Below are 11,762 nucleotides of genomic sequence, written 5' to 3'. Positions count from 1 at the left end.
ACAGCTGCTCCACCCTGGGGAGCACAGCCTCCTTCCCACCCCAACGCAAGCTCGGCCGCGTGGCCCCCTCAGCCAATGGCCACCTGGCAAAGGCTGGAAGCACACGTGCCTGGGGCCGGTTCTGCCTGGCTGCCAGCAGCCTGGCACACCTTCACGTGCCCGTGGGCTGGCCTACCAGGTGGAGGGACGCATGCCAAGTCGGCAGTGGGCGGAGGAGGCAGGCCATGTAGAGCGCTCAGCCCCCACCAGGCCAGCTGCTGGCTGCAGGGACCGGCAAGCCCGCGAAGGCCAGAGAAGGTGTGCACTCAATCCAGAGATCACGAGCCGGAGGAGCTAGTCGGCGCTCTACGCTACTAGGTCGTGAGGGGTTTTTACACAGCTGAAGCCGATCCGCACAGTCTTCTCTTCCCTGGGTCTCTGTTCGCCCTGGAATGCAAGACCCCGGTCCTGTGGGACGTGCGCCTCTGGGGCAGAGCGCTGGGCTTCCCCTCCACCTGCACTCTCCTTCACCAAACGGGCAACGTCGGGGGTCAGGTTTGCTCGGGATTAGGGACTCCACAGTTCCTGCGATGTAACAGGTGCCGCTGCCTCTGCCGCGTGTCCCCTGACTTTCCACCGGAGGACAGGCGGTGCAGTCACTTCCACGACCCCGTTTCCTCAGCCCCACTGAAGGCGCTGAGGGGGGATCACCGTGGGGCAGGAATGGCAGGTGGGAATGATGGCGCCGACACTCTCAGCTGCGTCACTTGGTATGGCAGCCCTCCCTCCCTTCTTCGTAGAATCTCTGGGGACTCTTAGGTGCTTTTCATTCCATCAGAACACTTCCCAGTTCAGCCCTTGGGAGCCCCAGCCGCCCGGCCCTGTGTCCCCGGATGTGTGCCCATTGGCCCTCAAGGGCGTCTGCACCTCTGGCTCTCTGATGCCCCAGGCTCGTCGTGGCCCAGATCTGGAGTCAGCTCTCTCCCAGGCCTGGCCCTGCCTGTAGGGTGTGCTCCAGGGCCCTGGCGTGCTCCTTGCTGCTGGGTATCGCTGTTTTTAGCTCCATTCAGTGCTCAGAACTACAAAATGGGTATTTTATCTTTGCTCATGGGCTCTGCTCCTGCTTCCCATGCACACACAAGCCCCCTGGGTCTTCACCTTCCCCTGCTCTGTGCCTGAGCCCGCGTGTCCCACCACCCGTAGAAAGAGGCCTGCTTCCCTTTACTTCCTCAGGAGATGGACCCCCAGGACACATACAACAGCCCAGACCCACTGCGCCGCTCCTGTTACCCCCAGGAAGAATAAACCCAGAAAGGGAAGCTCGAGATTTCCTCAGCTGGAGAACCACATTCAAAAAAAGTGCTTGGATTCTCTCTTCTGTCGAAATAAGTAAACGCTACCGGTTTATTTAGGTTCATCAGTTCATTTGAATTCAATTTTAGGTTTTTTGTCTTTATGGGCTTAATTTTATCTTCTGAATATGAAACACAAGTACATGGTTCAAAAGTCAAAGCATGAAGAAGATGCTCAGAGAACTCACTGTGCCCTGACGGGCACCACAGCACGGCCGTGGGCTCCCTTCCCCCCTTTTCCTGAGCCTCTCGCTCTCTCTCCCTCCGGACAGGCAGATGAAGGACAGAAGAGTGTGTGCACACAGTTAGCTCCCCGTTACTTTACTCCCAAGTGGTGGCAGCACAGACTCTCTTTCGCATGTCGCAGACGCCCTGAGCCGCCGCAGGCCTTGGAGCCCTGCCGGACGTCTGTCGCACCTACACTGTTCCACTGGGTGTGGCTCTGCTGGCTGGCCCAACCGCTCCCCTTCACGGCCACTCTGCTTGTCCGCTGTGACACCCAGGCCCTGGGGTGTCACCACCTTATGTCCATTGGGGAGAGGTGCAGCTTTGTCAGAGGCAAGTCCTAGAAATGGGGCCACAGGGTCAAAGGGTAAATACCTACATAATTTTGTCAGACGGTGCTGCCCTCTGCTCCCAGGGGTTGTATGTTTCTCCCTCTCACCATCGTGCGAGGACAGAGCCTGTTTCCCAAGGCTCGTCAGCCAGGCACAGCCACAATTCTGAATCCTTGCTAATCCGCTGTAAGGGAAAGCAGTTTATATTTGCATTTCTCTATTATGAGCTTCTTTCCGTATGTTGAAGAGACACTTACCTATCTTTTTCTGCAAAATGACCCACTTCTCTATGGAATGCTCAGCTTTGTATTCACTGCATGTTAATAGGTCACACACACCAGGAGCGGGAGGGCATCAGAAACGCCCATAAAAGGCAGAGAAGGCAGATACCCTCCCCAGAGGGCGGAGCGCAACTGCTCCCCAGGCAGGAAGATGGGGCGTATCACCTCAGCTCTGCACGGGGCAAGGGGGGAACCCCAGCCAGAAGCCCAGCTCCCACCAGAATTCACATTTGCTGGGTGACTAAAAGCCAAGCACACATTCAGTTTCGAACAGTCAAACTCTGGGAGAAGCAAAGGCAGATGGTCCCAGGAGAAAAGCACCTAAACCCCGGCTTCCCGCAGAGAGGGCGGAGGACAGGCTTACGTCAGAGCTCCCCAGCGCGTCCGGGAAGGGCCGCCCTAAATGAGCCGGCAGCACCCACAGGCAGTCGGGCCGGACGCAAAGACAGAGGTGATCAGACGGACACAGCAACTAAAAGCCAAGCCCACCAAGTACGCTTGAAAAAATAGGAGCATCCAACGTGCGATGGAAGAATCGTCGAGACTGCGGGGGCAGCCGTGAAGGAGAGGGAGGCCAGGTCCGGTCCGGGTCAGAGCCTGAAATGGGTCAGAGACCCAGCTGACCATAGGATTGGAAAACTGAGGGTGGGTCGGAACACGCACAGGGGAGGATCCAGGACCTCACGTCAGCAGGTCCCGCGGAAGTTCAGGGGGAGCCGATCTGACGCTGGGTCCCAGCAGCCCACCTGCGATGGGAGGAGAGCCATCAGTCAGACACCTGCACCCAGGGGCCCAGGGGAGGGAGCGGGAGCAGGACAGGAAAGGAGAGCCAAGCAAGGCTGGGCCCCTGGGCAGTGCTGGCCCCAGCCGGACCCCATGGGGGTCCTGGAGGATGAAATCCCCCTCAGAGCTCCTCCTCCCCCAGGTGGGCCCCTGGGACGCAGACTCCCAGCTGGACAGCTCCACCCTCTGGGACATCCCCCAAGGGGCCCAGGTGCACCCCTTGCTGGCAGAGGGGCCCTGGGAGTGCAGAAGGGGATTTGGGGATCTGGGTGGGGCACCCAGAGCGGGGAGGGTGGGCAATAATCTAAGGGACTGTCACAGCTGAGACTTCCCCATGTTATTGCAAGGACATGAATTCTGACAAAGAAACCCAAACCCATACGCAGGTGCATCAAGGGAGGCTGTGACCACTGGAGGGCAAAGGGGAAATTAGCACAGACCTGAACCCCAGGGGCCTCACGGAGGCAGGCTGGGAGGGGACAGGGCAGTAGCACAGCCCGCAGGCTGCGGGAGAGACAGGATCACAGTGTCACATCAGGCCTGGGCCCCTCTCCCCACCAGAAGAGGGAAGAACAGGAGCCGCAAATCATATGCAAAAGGGGGTCTGGCCTGGGGTCTGCAGGTACCGCCTGAGGGCTGGGTATTGGGAGCCAGCAGCCAGGAGCCACCAACTCATTCTGTGACCTCGGTCCTGCGAGGGGCTCGAGAAGATGACTGACGTGGGCCCTGGGCAGAGAAGGACTTGGGGAAGCACAGGGAAGTGTGGGCTCCTAGCGACGACACAGCCCTGAGATCGCCGACCGTCACAAACAGACCGGACCATGTAAGACTTTAATGATGCGACACACCCCCACGTGGGGACTGCCGGATCATCTTCCTGATTTTTATGTAAATCTAAATCTGTAAAATAAAATAATTCTTTTCAAAAGCTAACAGCTTTGCAAACAACCTCCCGCTGGACATCCCCAGAGGGTCCCCATCACCGGGAACAAAAGCACACCCTGACCAGCCTCCCCTGGGCTCTTTAGCCGCAGAGGCCCTGCCCAGCTCCTGCAGACCTGGACACGCCACCCCGGTGTGACGCCCGCGGGTCCAAGACCACACACACGGAACACGGCCGCCGGGCTCGCCAACCTCTGCACCGCGTGCCTGCGCACACCTGACTCACCTTCCAGCCCAGAAGCCTCACCTGGTACATCTGACCTGGGCTTCAAGAGTACCTGAGAAAGGTCTGGAAGGAGGGTGCCCTGGCCGCACTGCCCAGGCTGGTGGGCCCTCAGGGGAGGCACAAGCACCCCTAAAGCTCCTGGTGCAGCGGCACAGCCTCCCTGGCCTCATGTGCCCAGAGCACTTCCACTGCCACCACGATGCGGGGGCGATTAAGCGGACTGGATGTTCTGGAGAGCGGACGTGAGTGCTTCAGACGCCGGCTTTAGATAACGAGGACAGCCAGGTTTTTACTTCATCCTGCTTGGACTGTAATCTGCGAGGATGTCACCTGGAGCATTTTCTCTCTGAAAGAGTGACAATGGGAGGTTTGCACCCCACTCCGGGCCGCTGTATCCGTACGGGGAATCTGCACGTTGCCACTGCAGAGCCTCTCGCTGGGTGGGGGACAGTGGGGAGGCCCAATGGGGCACGCAAGCAGGAAGGGTAAACCTCAGCCTCGGACAGAGGGGCCTCGGGACTGGCTTGTCCATCCTAAGGCAAACCCCTACTGTCCACCACCAGGCGTGGCTCGTGCACAGGAGACAGGACTGTCCTCCCTGGGGGAAGCTGCCCCTCCCTGCTGACCCCAGGTGCAGAGGTGAAGCCCCCAGTAGGGAGACAAAATTCGAGGAACATGGGGTCCCTGTAACCACTCCTGAGGCTCTTTCCACCGCTCTTTCAACTCCTGTCCTCTGCTACCTCCCTCAACCCATCCCCACGCAGGAGGCTGGGATGGGGAAGGGGGGTTCCATCCACATGTTCGGCCGAACCCCCAGCCTGCCCCACCCCGGCTGCCCCCGCTTCAGCTCAGCTCTGCCCTCTGCCCAGACTCTCGGGAATGCAGGGCCTCTCACGTGGTATGCTCTGGGGACCCCTCACTCTGCATGGAAACACTAATCTAGGTTCTACAGCTATGTGGGTATGAAGGTGACCACAGCCCAGGCTGGATCATGCTCTCCTATGAGCTTAAAAGGATCTGGAACATTTTCGTGGCCCTTCAATGTGTCAAGGCTGCTGGTGCTGAGCCCGCCATGCCCAGCCCGGAAGTAGCCCCAGAAGAGGTGGTCCTGGGCTTGCCGCCACTGCCTGCCTTCCTCATTGAGTTCAGGGCTCAGAGGGAAGAGCAGGCAGGTTACTGGGCCCTCAGAGACCCTGTGCCTCACCAACCGCATTGCGGGGCTGTGTGGGCAGCCAGCCCACAGCACAGGGGATGCATGCGGCCCCCGAGGACCGGAGCCTGCCCTCCGACAGGCTGTCCCTAGCCCCTCGTGGCTCAGCAGGACAAGGTGGCATGGGGACAATCCCAGGGGAGGCCAAGCCTGCAAGCACATGCCCGGGTGTTTGCAGGGAACACAGGCTCTGCCGAGGCGATGATGGAAACAGTGACTCACAGCAGGAGCCACCCCAGGCCCACCCCCCTCCAGGTGAGGCAGAAGGTGACACGGCAGTCATTCCCCGCAAGGAGCCGCCCCTTGCCTCCAGCACCCACCCTCCATGCAACATTCCAGAAACAGCAAAGCAGCCCCCCACCCCGACCCCAGCTGCAGCGGTCTGCCGGGCGAGGCACTGTGGCTCTGCTCCCACGCGTGTCCCTGGTATGAAGCCTCCCCAGGGGGTGTGATCTGTGCCCCAGGCAGCCGGGGTCAGAGCTGTCAGGTCGCGGAGATGCCGGGGATGCGCGCTTCCATCTGCACCCGCTTGCCTTCCCCGGGGGTGGCTGTGCAGGGCGGAGGCACAGGTGGCTCCTGCAGAAGCTCTGCCCTCGCTGACGGGGAGCTGAGGTTCAGGGGGCTCTCCAGGACTAGGGCCCAGTCACTGCTTCCAAGAGCCAGGTAGCTCCCCTCCCGGTATGCCCACCTGGGGCCTCAGGGTGGTCCTTCTCCTTTTCTGAAGCAGCAGGAGGTGGCTTGTGGGCCCCTCACTGCCCAGGAAGGAGTTGGAAGGAGTTCTGACCCACGGCACCACTCAGCCCTTGGGACCTCCCCGCAGGCTGTTCTGGGCACCCCCTGCCCCACGTGGAGCCGGTAAGCACAGGTCGCCCAGGTAAGCTCCAGGGAAGAAGGTTCTTGTTGTCACTGAGCTCATCTGTGCTGGGGTCACCATCCCACGCTGAATCTACCCTTTTTGGTGACCAACTACCCGGTCCCCCTTCTGCCCATCTCCTGTGTCTTAGGACTTAAAGTCCATCTAAACCCAGTGAGGAGAGAGAAGCCATCCTCCTCCCAAACCCCCTCACCAGCTGGCAGGCAGGAGGGCCTGACCCCTGAGGGTGCACTGTGTCCTTGGCCGCACGGCCCTTCCCACTGGCCTCTGGTAGCTCGGGGTGGCTGGTCATGGACAGACTGGCCGCTGTGGCTCAGAGAGAACTGCGAACTGAATGATGCCAGGCAGAAGCTCTGCACGCACGCAGACCTGGGCTGACCTGCCTCTTCCAGCTGTGTGTCCTTGAGCAACTTTCTTCACCTCTCCAAGCCTCCGTCTGCCGCTCTGTAGAAGAGGGCTCAAGGTGTGACGACTGTTAGCAGTGACATCCACTAAGGTCTGCTTTGCTGCACATGACAGAGCCATCCCAGCACCAAGGCATCAGCAGCACAGAAGCATCTTTCCTTCGTGAGAAAGTCTGAAGGTGACTGCATCCAGGCAGTGAGGCGGCTCCACAACGTCCTCAGCGACCCAGACTCATTGATCTTATGGGCCGAGGGTCAGCCCCTTGGCCCCACTTAGCTGCCAGGAAGGGAGGCTGGGAAATGCCATCTCTCGCTGTGCTCAGCTACCTGCTCAGCTACAACTCAGGGTGTGCTCAAGGGAGGGAGGGGAGCGGGGTACGCACCAGTTTGAGGCAGGCCCACAGTTACAGACGCTGCTACTGCTGACGTCCCAGGACCGCCCACAACACAGCCTTCCCGCTGCGGTCAGCTCGCACCTCCCACCCCACACACGCCAGCCCCCAGTCCAGGGGCAGGGCCTCACTGCAGCCTGGAGAAGCCAGGCAGCACAGGGATGACAGCCACACCCACAGCACCAGCTGAAGCATGGGGCTGGTGGGCACAGCCCAGGATGAGGACAGAGTGAGTGACTGTTAGTTTCCCAGGACCGCAGTGACAATGTACCACAGGCGGTGGGGGGTGGGAGGGGCTTTGGCAACAGGTCTGCGGGCAGAAGTCTGAGGTCAAGGTGTCTGCAGGGTCTGCACCCCTCCCCGGCTGCCAGTTTGCTGGTGGCCCTCACAGCACCTTGAACCTCCACCTTCATCCTGTGTGTGTGTCTATGTCCAAACGTCCCCTTGTTATAAGGATGCAGGTCATACTGGATTGGGGCCCACCTGCTCCAGTGTGACTTCGTCTCAACTAACCTATTAGCAAAGACCTTATTTCCAAATACGGTCATGTTTTGAGATTCTGGGGATTTCATATGAATGTGGGGGGAATTTTCTAAGGAAATGTGAGATTCTAGAGGTTACATCTGAATGTGGGGTGCACTATTCAACCCGTAACAGCAGATGGATAAACACCAGCACATCACTCAGTTCTGACAAATGCAAATCCCATTATGGCTGCCGCCCCAGGCCTCCCCTCAGCCCCTGCTTGTCGGTGCCCAGCGCCACACACCCCAGAGGCAAATGGTGTCCTGACTTTCCTCGCCTGAGATTACGCGGGCTGCCCTAGAACCTCAGATGAGTCGGGTCCACCGAGCTGGCTGGTGTGGGTGCACAAGCACCCGCTGTTACTCATGTACCAGCCACCAGCCCACCACCACCTGCAGCCCAGGATTTCCAACCCGGAGGAGCTGCTGGCACAGCTGCCAGATGGGAGCACATTGTGTTAAGGGCCTCCAGCCCCATCTCAACAGGTCCTCCCAGGAACCATGGCCCCGCACACCTGCAGCCTCCTGCAAGTCTGGGAAATGCATCCTGGCGAATACGAGCAACAAAATACAAGCATACTCTCCCCAGACCAGTGGACCTGGTCATCCGGGGCCCAACATGAGCTTCAGCGCTGACGGAAGACTGCAGCAGAGTGGGCATTCCGGGAGGGCACGGTGTCAGACGGGGGGCTCTAGACCTAATTCAGGAAAGAAATGAAAGAAAAGGACGAACCGTTTTCAGAAAAGAAGCGACAAATTTACAAGTAAGATGAGAGGGTGGACACCATGGAGCATTTCAAAAAAGAGAAAAGTGGACACACAAAATAGGAAAGAGATTCACAGGCTTCACAGAGAAAATGATAACTCTGAAAGACAGGTTAAAAACCCCAACATACGCCTAACTGGAGGTTTTCAAAGTGATAACCAAAACTGTAATAGAGCAGAACAAGTATTTAAACTACTCTTCAAGAAAGCTTTCTTGAAATAAAGGAGGACTTGTACGTACATTTGAAAGTCATTCCATGAACCTGGGTCGCCTGGCCCGGAACAGGCAGGAGCCGGACCGAGCCTGGTAAAATGAGTGGCTTTAAAGGCAGGGAAATGATCCTCTGGGCAGCTGCACAGAAAGACCAGCATTTTATAAAAGAAAGGAAACTAAGTTGAAATCAGACTTTTCAACAGTAACAGCAAATAAGAGCAATACCCAGAAGAAACTTGGGGGTAAACTGTACTCCCCTAAAATACATGCTGAAGTCCCAGCCCCAGGACCTGTGAATGGGACATTGTTTGGAAATAAGGTCTTTGCAGACATAATCGTGTTAAGATGAGGTCATACTTGACTAGGAAGGGCCCCAATACAATAGGACTGGTGTCCTTATAACAGGGAAAAACACACCACGGACACAGGAGAAGGCATGTGACAACAGACGCAGACACTGGAGTGCTGCAGCCGCCGGGAGGGCCAGGACTGCCACTACACCCCGGCTGAGAGACAGGCGTGAAACAGGCGCCCCTGGAATGCCAGAGGGACCGCAGCCAGGCCGACACCTTGATTTCAGACTGTGAGAGAATCAGCGTCTGTCGTTTGAAGCCACCCCATTTGTACTTGGCTGTGGGAGCCCCAGGGAACAGCTCCCAAGGAAAGGCATGCAAGCCAAGGGCCTCATGTCTGCCCCGCTGTCCTCAAGAGCAAAGGCCGCAGGGCAGTCTGAACAGGCCCGTATTCGGGAAGTCCAGCACACAGGACCAGCCTTGGAGGGGCTCTCAAGAATGAGTTCCCCCTCTGAGGCAGGCAGAGGGAATCTTGCAAAGGATCCGCACAGAGCACTGAATGCGATCAACTGAGGACATTAAACTATCAAAAGTTGGAAAGAGAAGAGCAAAGTGGGAACTGAGTGTGGGCATGGCGTGGCACACTGAGGCAGCGATAATAAGCCAGCGCACTACGGAAGGAGCCAGGGGCCAGAGGAAAGCAAGCTGGCCCCAGCCGGCTCCCAGGAAAGGCTGGAAGTCAGAGGACAGCAAAGCTGACCAACAGTCAGCAGGACAGAGGCAGGCCCTGAGAGACACCCAGGGCCGGTGGAGGGGGCAGGAGGGATACGGACGTACAGGCCGGAGCAGGCAGGGTGCCCTGGAGGAGCCTTCTGAGCTTCCCTTGAGTGGAGATGGCCGAGCACACACCCAGCAGGATGAACACAGCCCTGGCGTCCCTCCCCATCCCGCGTGAGACCCTCCAGCCCAGAGACACCCCTACCCATCCTGGCCTAGGCTTTGCCCCCATCTCCATCCTGTGTCAAGTAATGTCCCAGATACACGGCCTTGGGGACCCATGGGAACTGAAGGGTCTGGGCTTCTCCTTTATAGGTCCCCAGGCCCTCCCACAGCCCCAGGACCCCAGCATGGAAGGCCCACCGGACCCAGGCTGTCTGCCCCAGGGCAGGGCCCAGGGCTATCGCAGCCCACAGAGGCTTTGCCAGGTGAGGGTTTCAGAACCCCATGCAGCCCCTTCCTCCCCACTTGACCTTGAGCAGCTACGGCGAAGCACACTGGGGCTCAAGGGGTCTCAGCTCTGAGAGGCAGAGGGCATCCTAGTGTTGGGGAGAAGCAGGCCTAGCAAGTGGGGCCCCTCCAGGGACGAGGGCGGTCACCAGGCTGGCTGGCACACTGCCACTCAGGAAATCCATGCCCACGGGGCTCCAGCACCCTCCAGGCCACCAGGGGCAGAGGGGCTGGGGGCTGGATGGTGGCTTCCTTCCCCACCACCTGCTCTGAGGCACACACAGATGCCTGCTTGGCCCCTGCTGAGCTTCCAGCTGTTTGGGGCAAGTTTCCCTGGGGGGACCCAGGACGCAGCCCTCGGGGACCAGCCCTCACCAGGCCTAGGAAGGCGGTAAAGGGCCGAGGCAGCGGGGACAGGCCCCGTGCTCAGCAGCCTTCTGTCTGGGAACAAGGTCTGCTCTGAAGTGCTGGCCACTTTCCGGGTGCAAGACCCCCCACCAGGCCTGATCTCAAGCCCCAGTGTGGTCCCCCGCCAGTGGCTCTCACTATAGAACTCAGCCTGGAATTTCATTTGAAATTGTCATAGTGAAAAGTAGGAGGGAAAAAGCCATATCCCCTACAGAAATAATGTTTGTATCGTCCCATACACTGGGTGTGCCCACCTTTTCCACCCCCTAGGCACCACCTTCCAGAACCAGCCCCCCAGCTCCCTGACAGCTAGGAAGGTAGGACAATGTCTTCCCAGGTGGCTGGGCAGGAACACAGGGACCCGAGTGTCCCCACCACACAGGCCTACACTGGCAGCCCCAACCTGTCCAAACCGCTCCCCTCTGGCCCCTCCCACCCTCCGTCCCAGGCTGGTCCAATGCTCAGCTCCCTGGAAGGGCACAACCCGGGGAGAGGTCAGGTCGCCGCCCACCTCAGGAGGGCACCTTTGCCCCTGCAGCTTCTGCCCCACCAGAGGCTGCACAGTCCTGTCTCCAGTCCCTGCAGGACCTGGAGCAACTCTGGCTGGGCCCACACACCCACCCAGACCCACCCCACCCCTCAGGACCCCCGCCATACCACTTACACTTGAGCACCCACCATATGGGGCCAAGGATGAGAAAAGATCCCAGCCCCCTTTACAGAGGAGCAGACCAGCTCAGAGAGGTTAGGTCACAGCCCGGGCTGCACAGCCTGGAAGCCGAGAAGTGGGGAACTGAGCCTACACCCAACCACCTTCTCCCAGGAGCCCAGTCCAGCTGACACGCCAACACAAACCCCAGCTGGGGAGCCAGGCCTTGAGGGGCAGCCTGGCCAGGGCACAGAGCCCTGACTTAGAGCCACAGATAGGCTCTTACCTCAGCCCTGCCTCCAGTGCACTGTGAGCCCAAGGGGTGTAGCTGGGCGCCAGGCAGCGGCTGCACCCCGAGTCCTGCGCCCCCCACAGCAACCTGGCAGCCTGGATGTCACACTCAGTTACATCACCCCTCAGAAGATATGAGGAGGCCCTCGAGGGCTCATTGGGGCAATTTTCTTTATAGTCTCACAGATCTCAACAGGTTCTGCCAAGTGAGCATGTCCTGCACCGGAATCTTGCTGCAGGCTTGGAAGGCCCCTCCCGCCTGGAATGACAGATTGCAGATAAGCTGAGGCAGCCCTGGGGCTGGAGGTCCCGGGCCTGCAGCGGTGGGTGGCAGGTGCTCTAGGGTGGTGGGAATGCTCCCGGTTAAGCGACAGCAGTTCAGGGGCCTCTC

General features: G+C 59.2%; 2 long non-coding RNA genes across 2 annotated transcripts; one reads left to right on the top strand and one right to left on the bottom strand.

Moving 5' to 3' along the window:
* Nucleotides 1-1,364: 1,364 nt before the first annotated feature.
* On the bottom strand, nucleotides 1,365-2,489 carry LOC118967293 (uncharacterized). The gene is made up of 3 exons (XR_005054210.2): nucleotides 2,146-2,489; nucleotides 1,996-2,072; nucleotides 1,365-1,896 (listed from the first exon to the last, which is right to left on the bottom strand). It is a non-coding gene; the product is annotated as an uncharacterized lncRNA (long non-coding RNA).
* A 50-nt stretch (nucleotides 2,490-2,539) lies between these two features.
* Nucleotides 2,540-10,924, top strand: LOC118967296 (uncharacterized). Its single transcript, XR_005054212.2, has 3 exons — nucleotides 2,540-2,814; nucleotides 3,575-3,775; nucleotides 3,882-10,924. It is a non-coding gene; the product is annotated as an uncharacterized lncRNA (long non-coding RNA).
* The last annotated feature ends 838 nt before the right edge of the window (nucleotides 10,925-11,762 follow it).

The sequence above is a fragment of the Manis javanica genome, chromosome 5, assembly GCF_040802235.1.
Source record: "Manis javanica isolate MJ-LG chromosome 5, MJ_LKY, whole genome shotgun sequence".
Taxonomy (NCBI): Eukaryota; Metazoa; Chordata; class Mammalia; order Pholidota; family Manidae; genus Manis; species Manis javanica.
The sequence above is the reverse complement of the archived record's forward strand: the minus strand, read 5'-3'. Positions and strand labels throughout refer to the sequence as shown.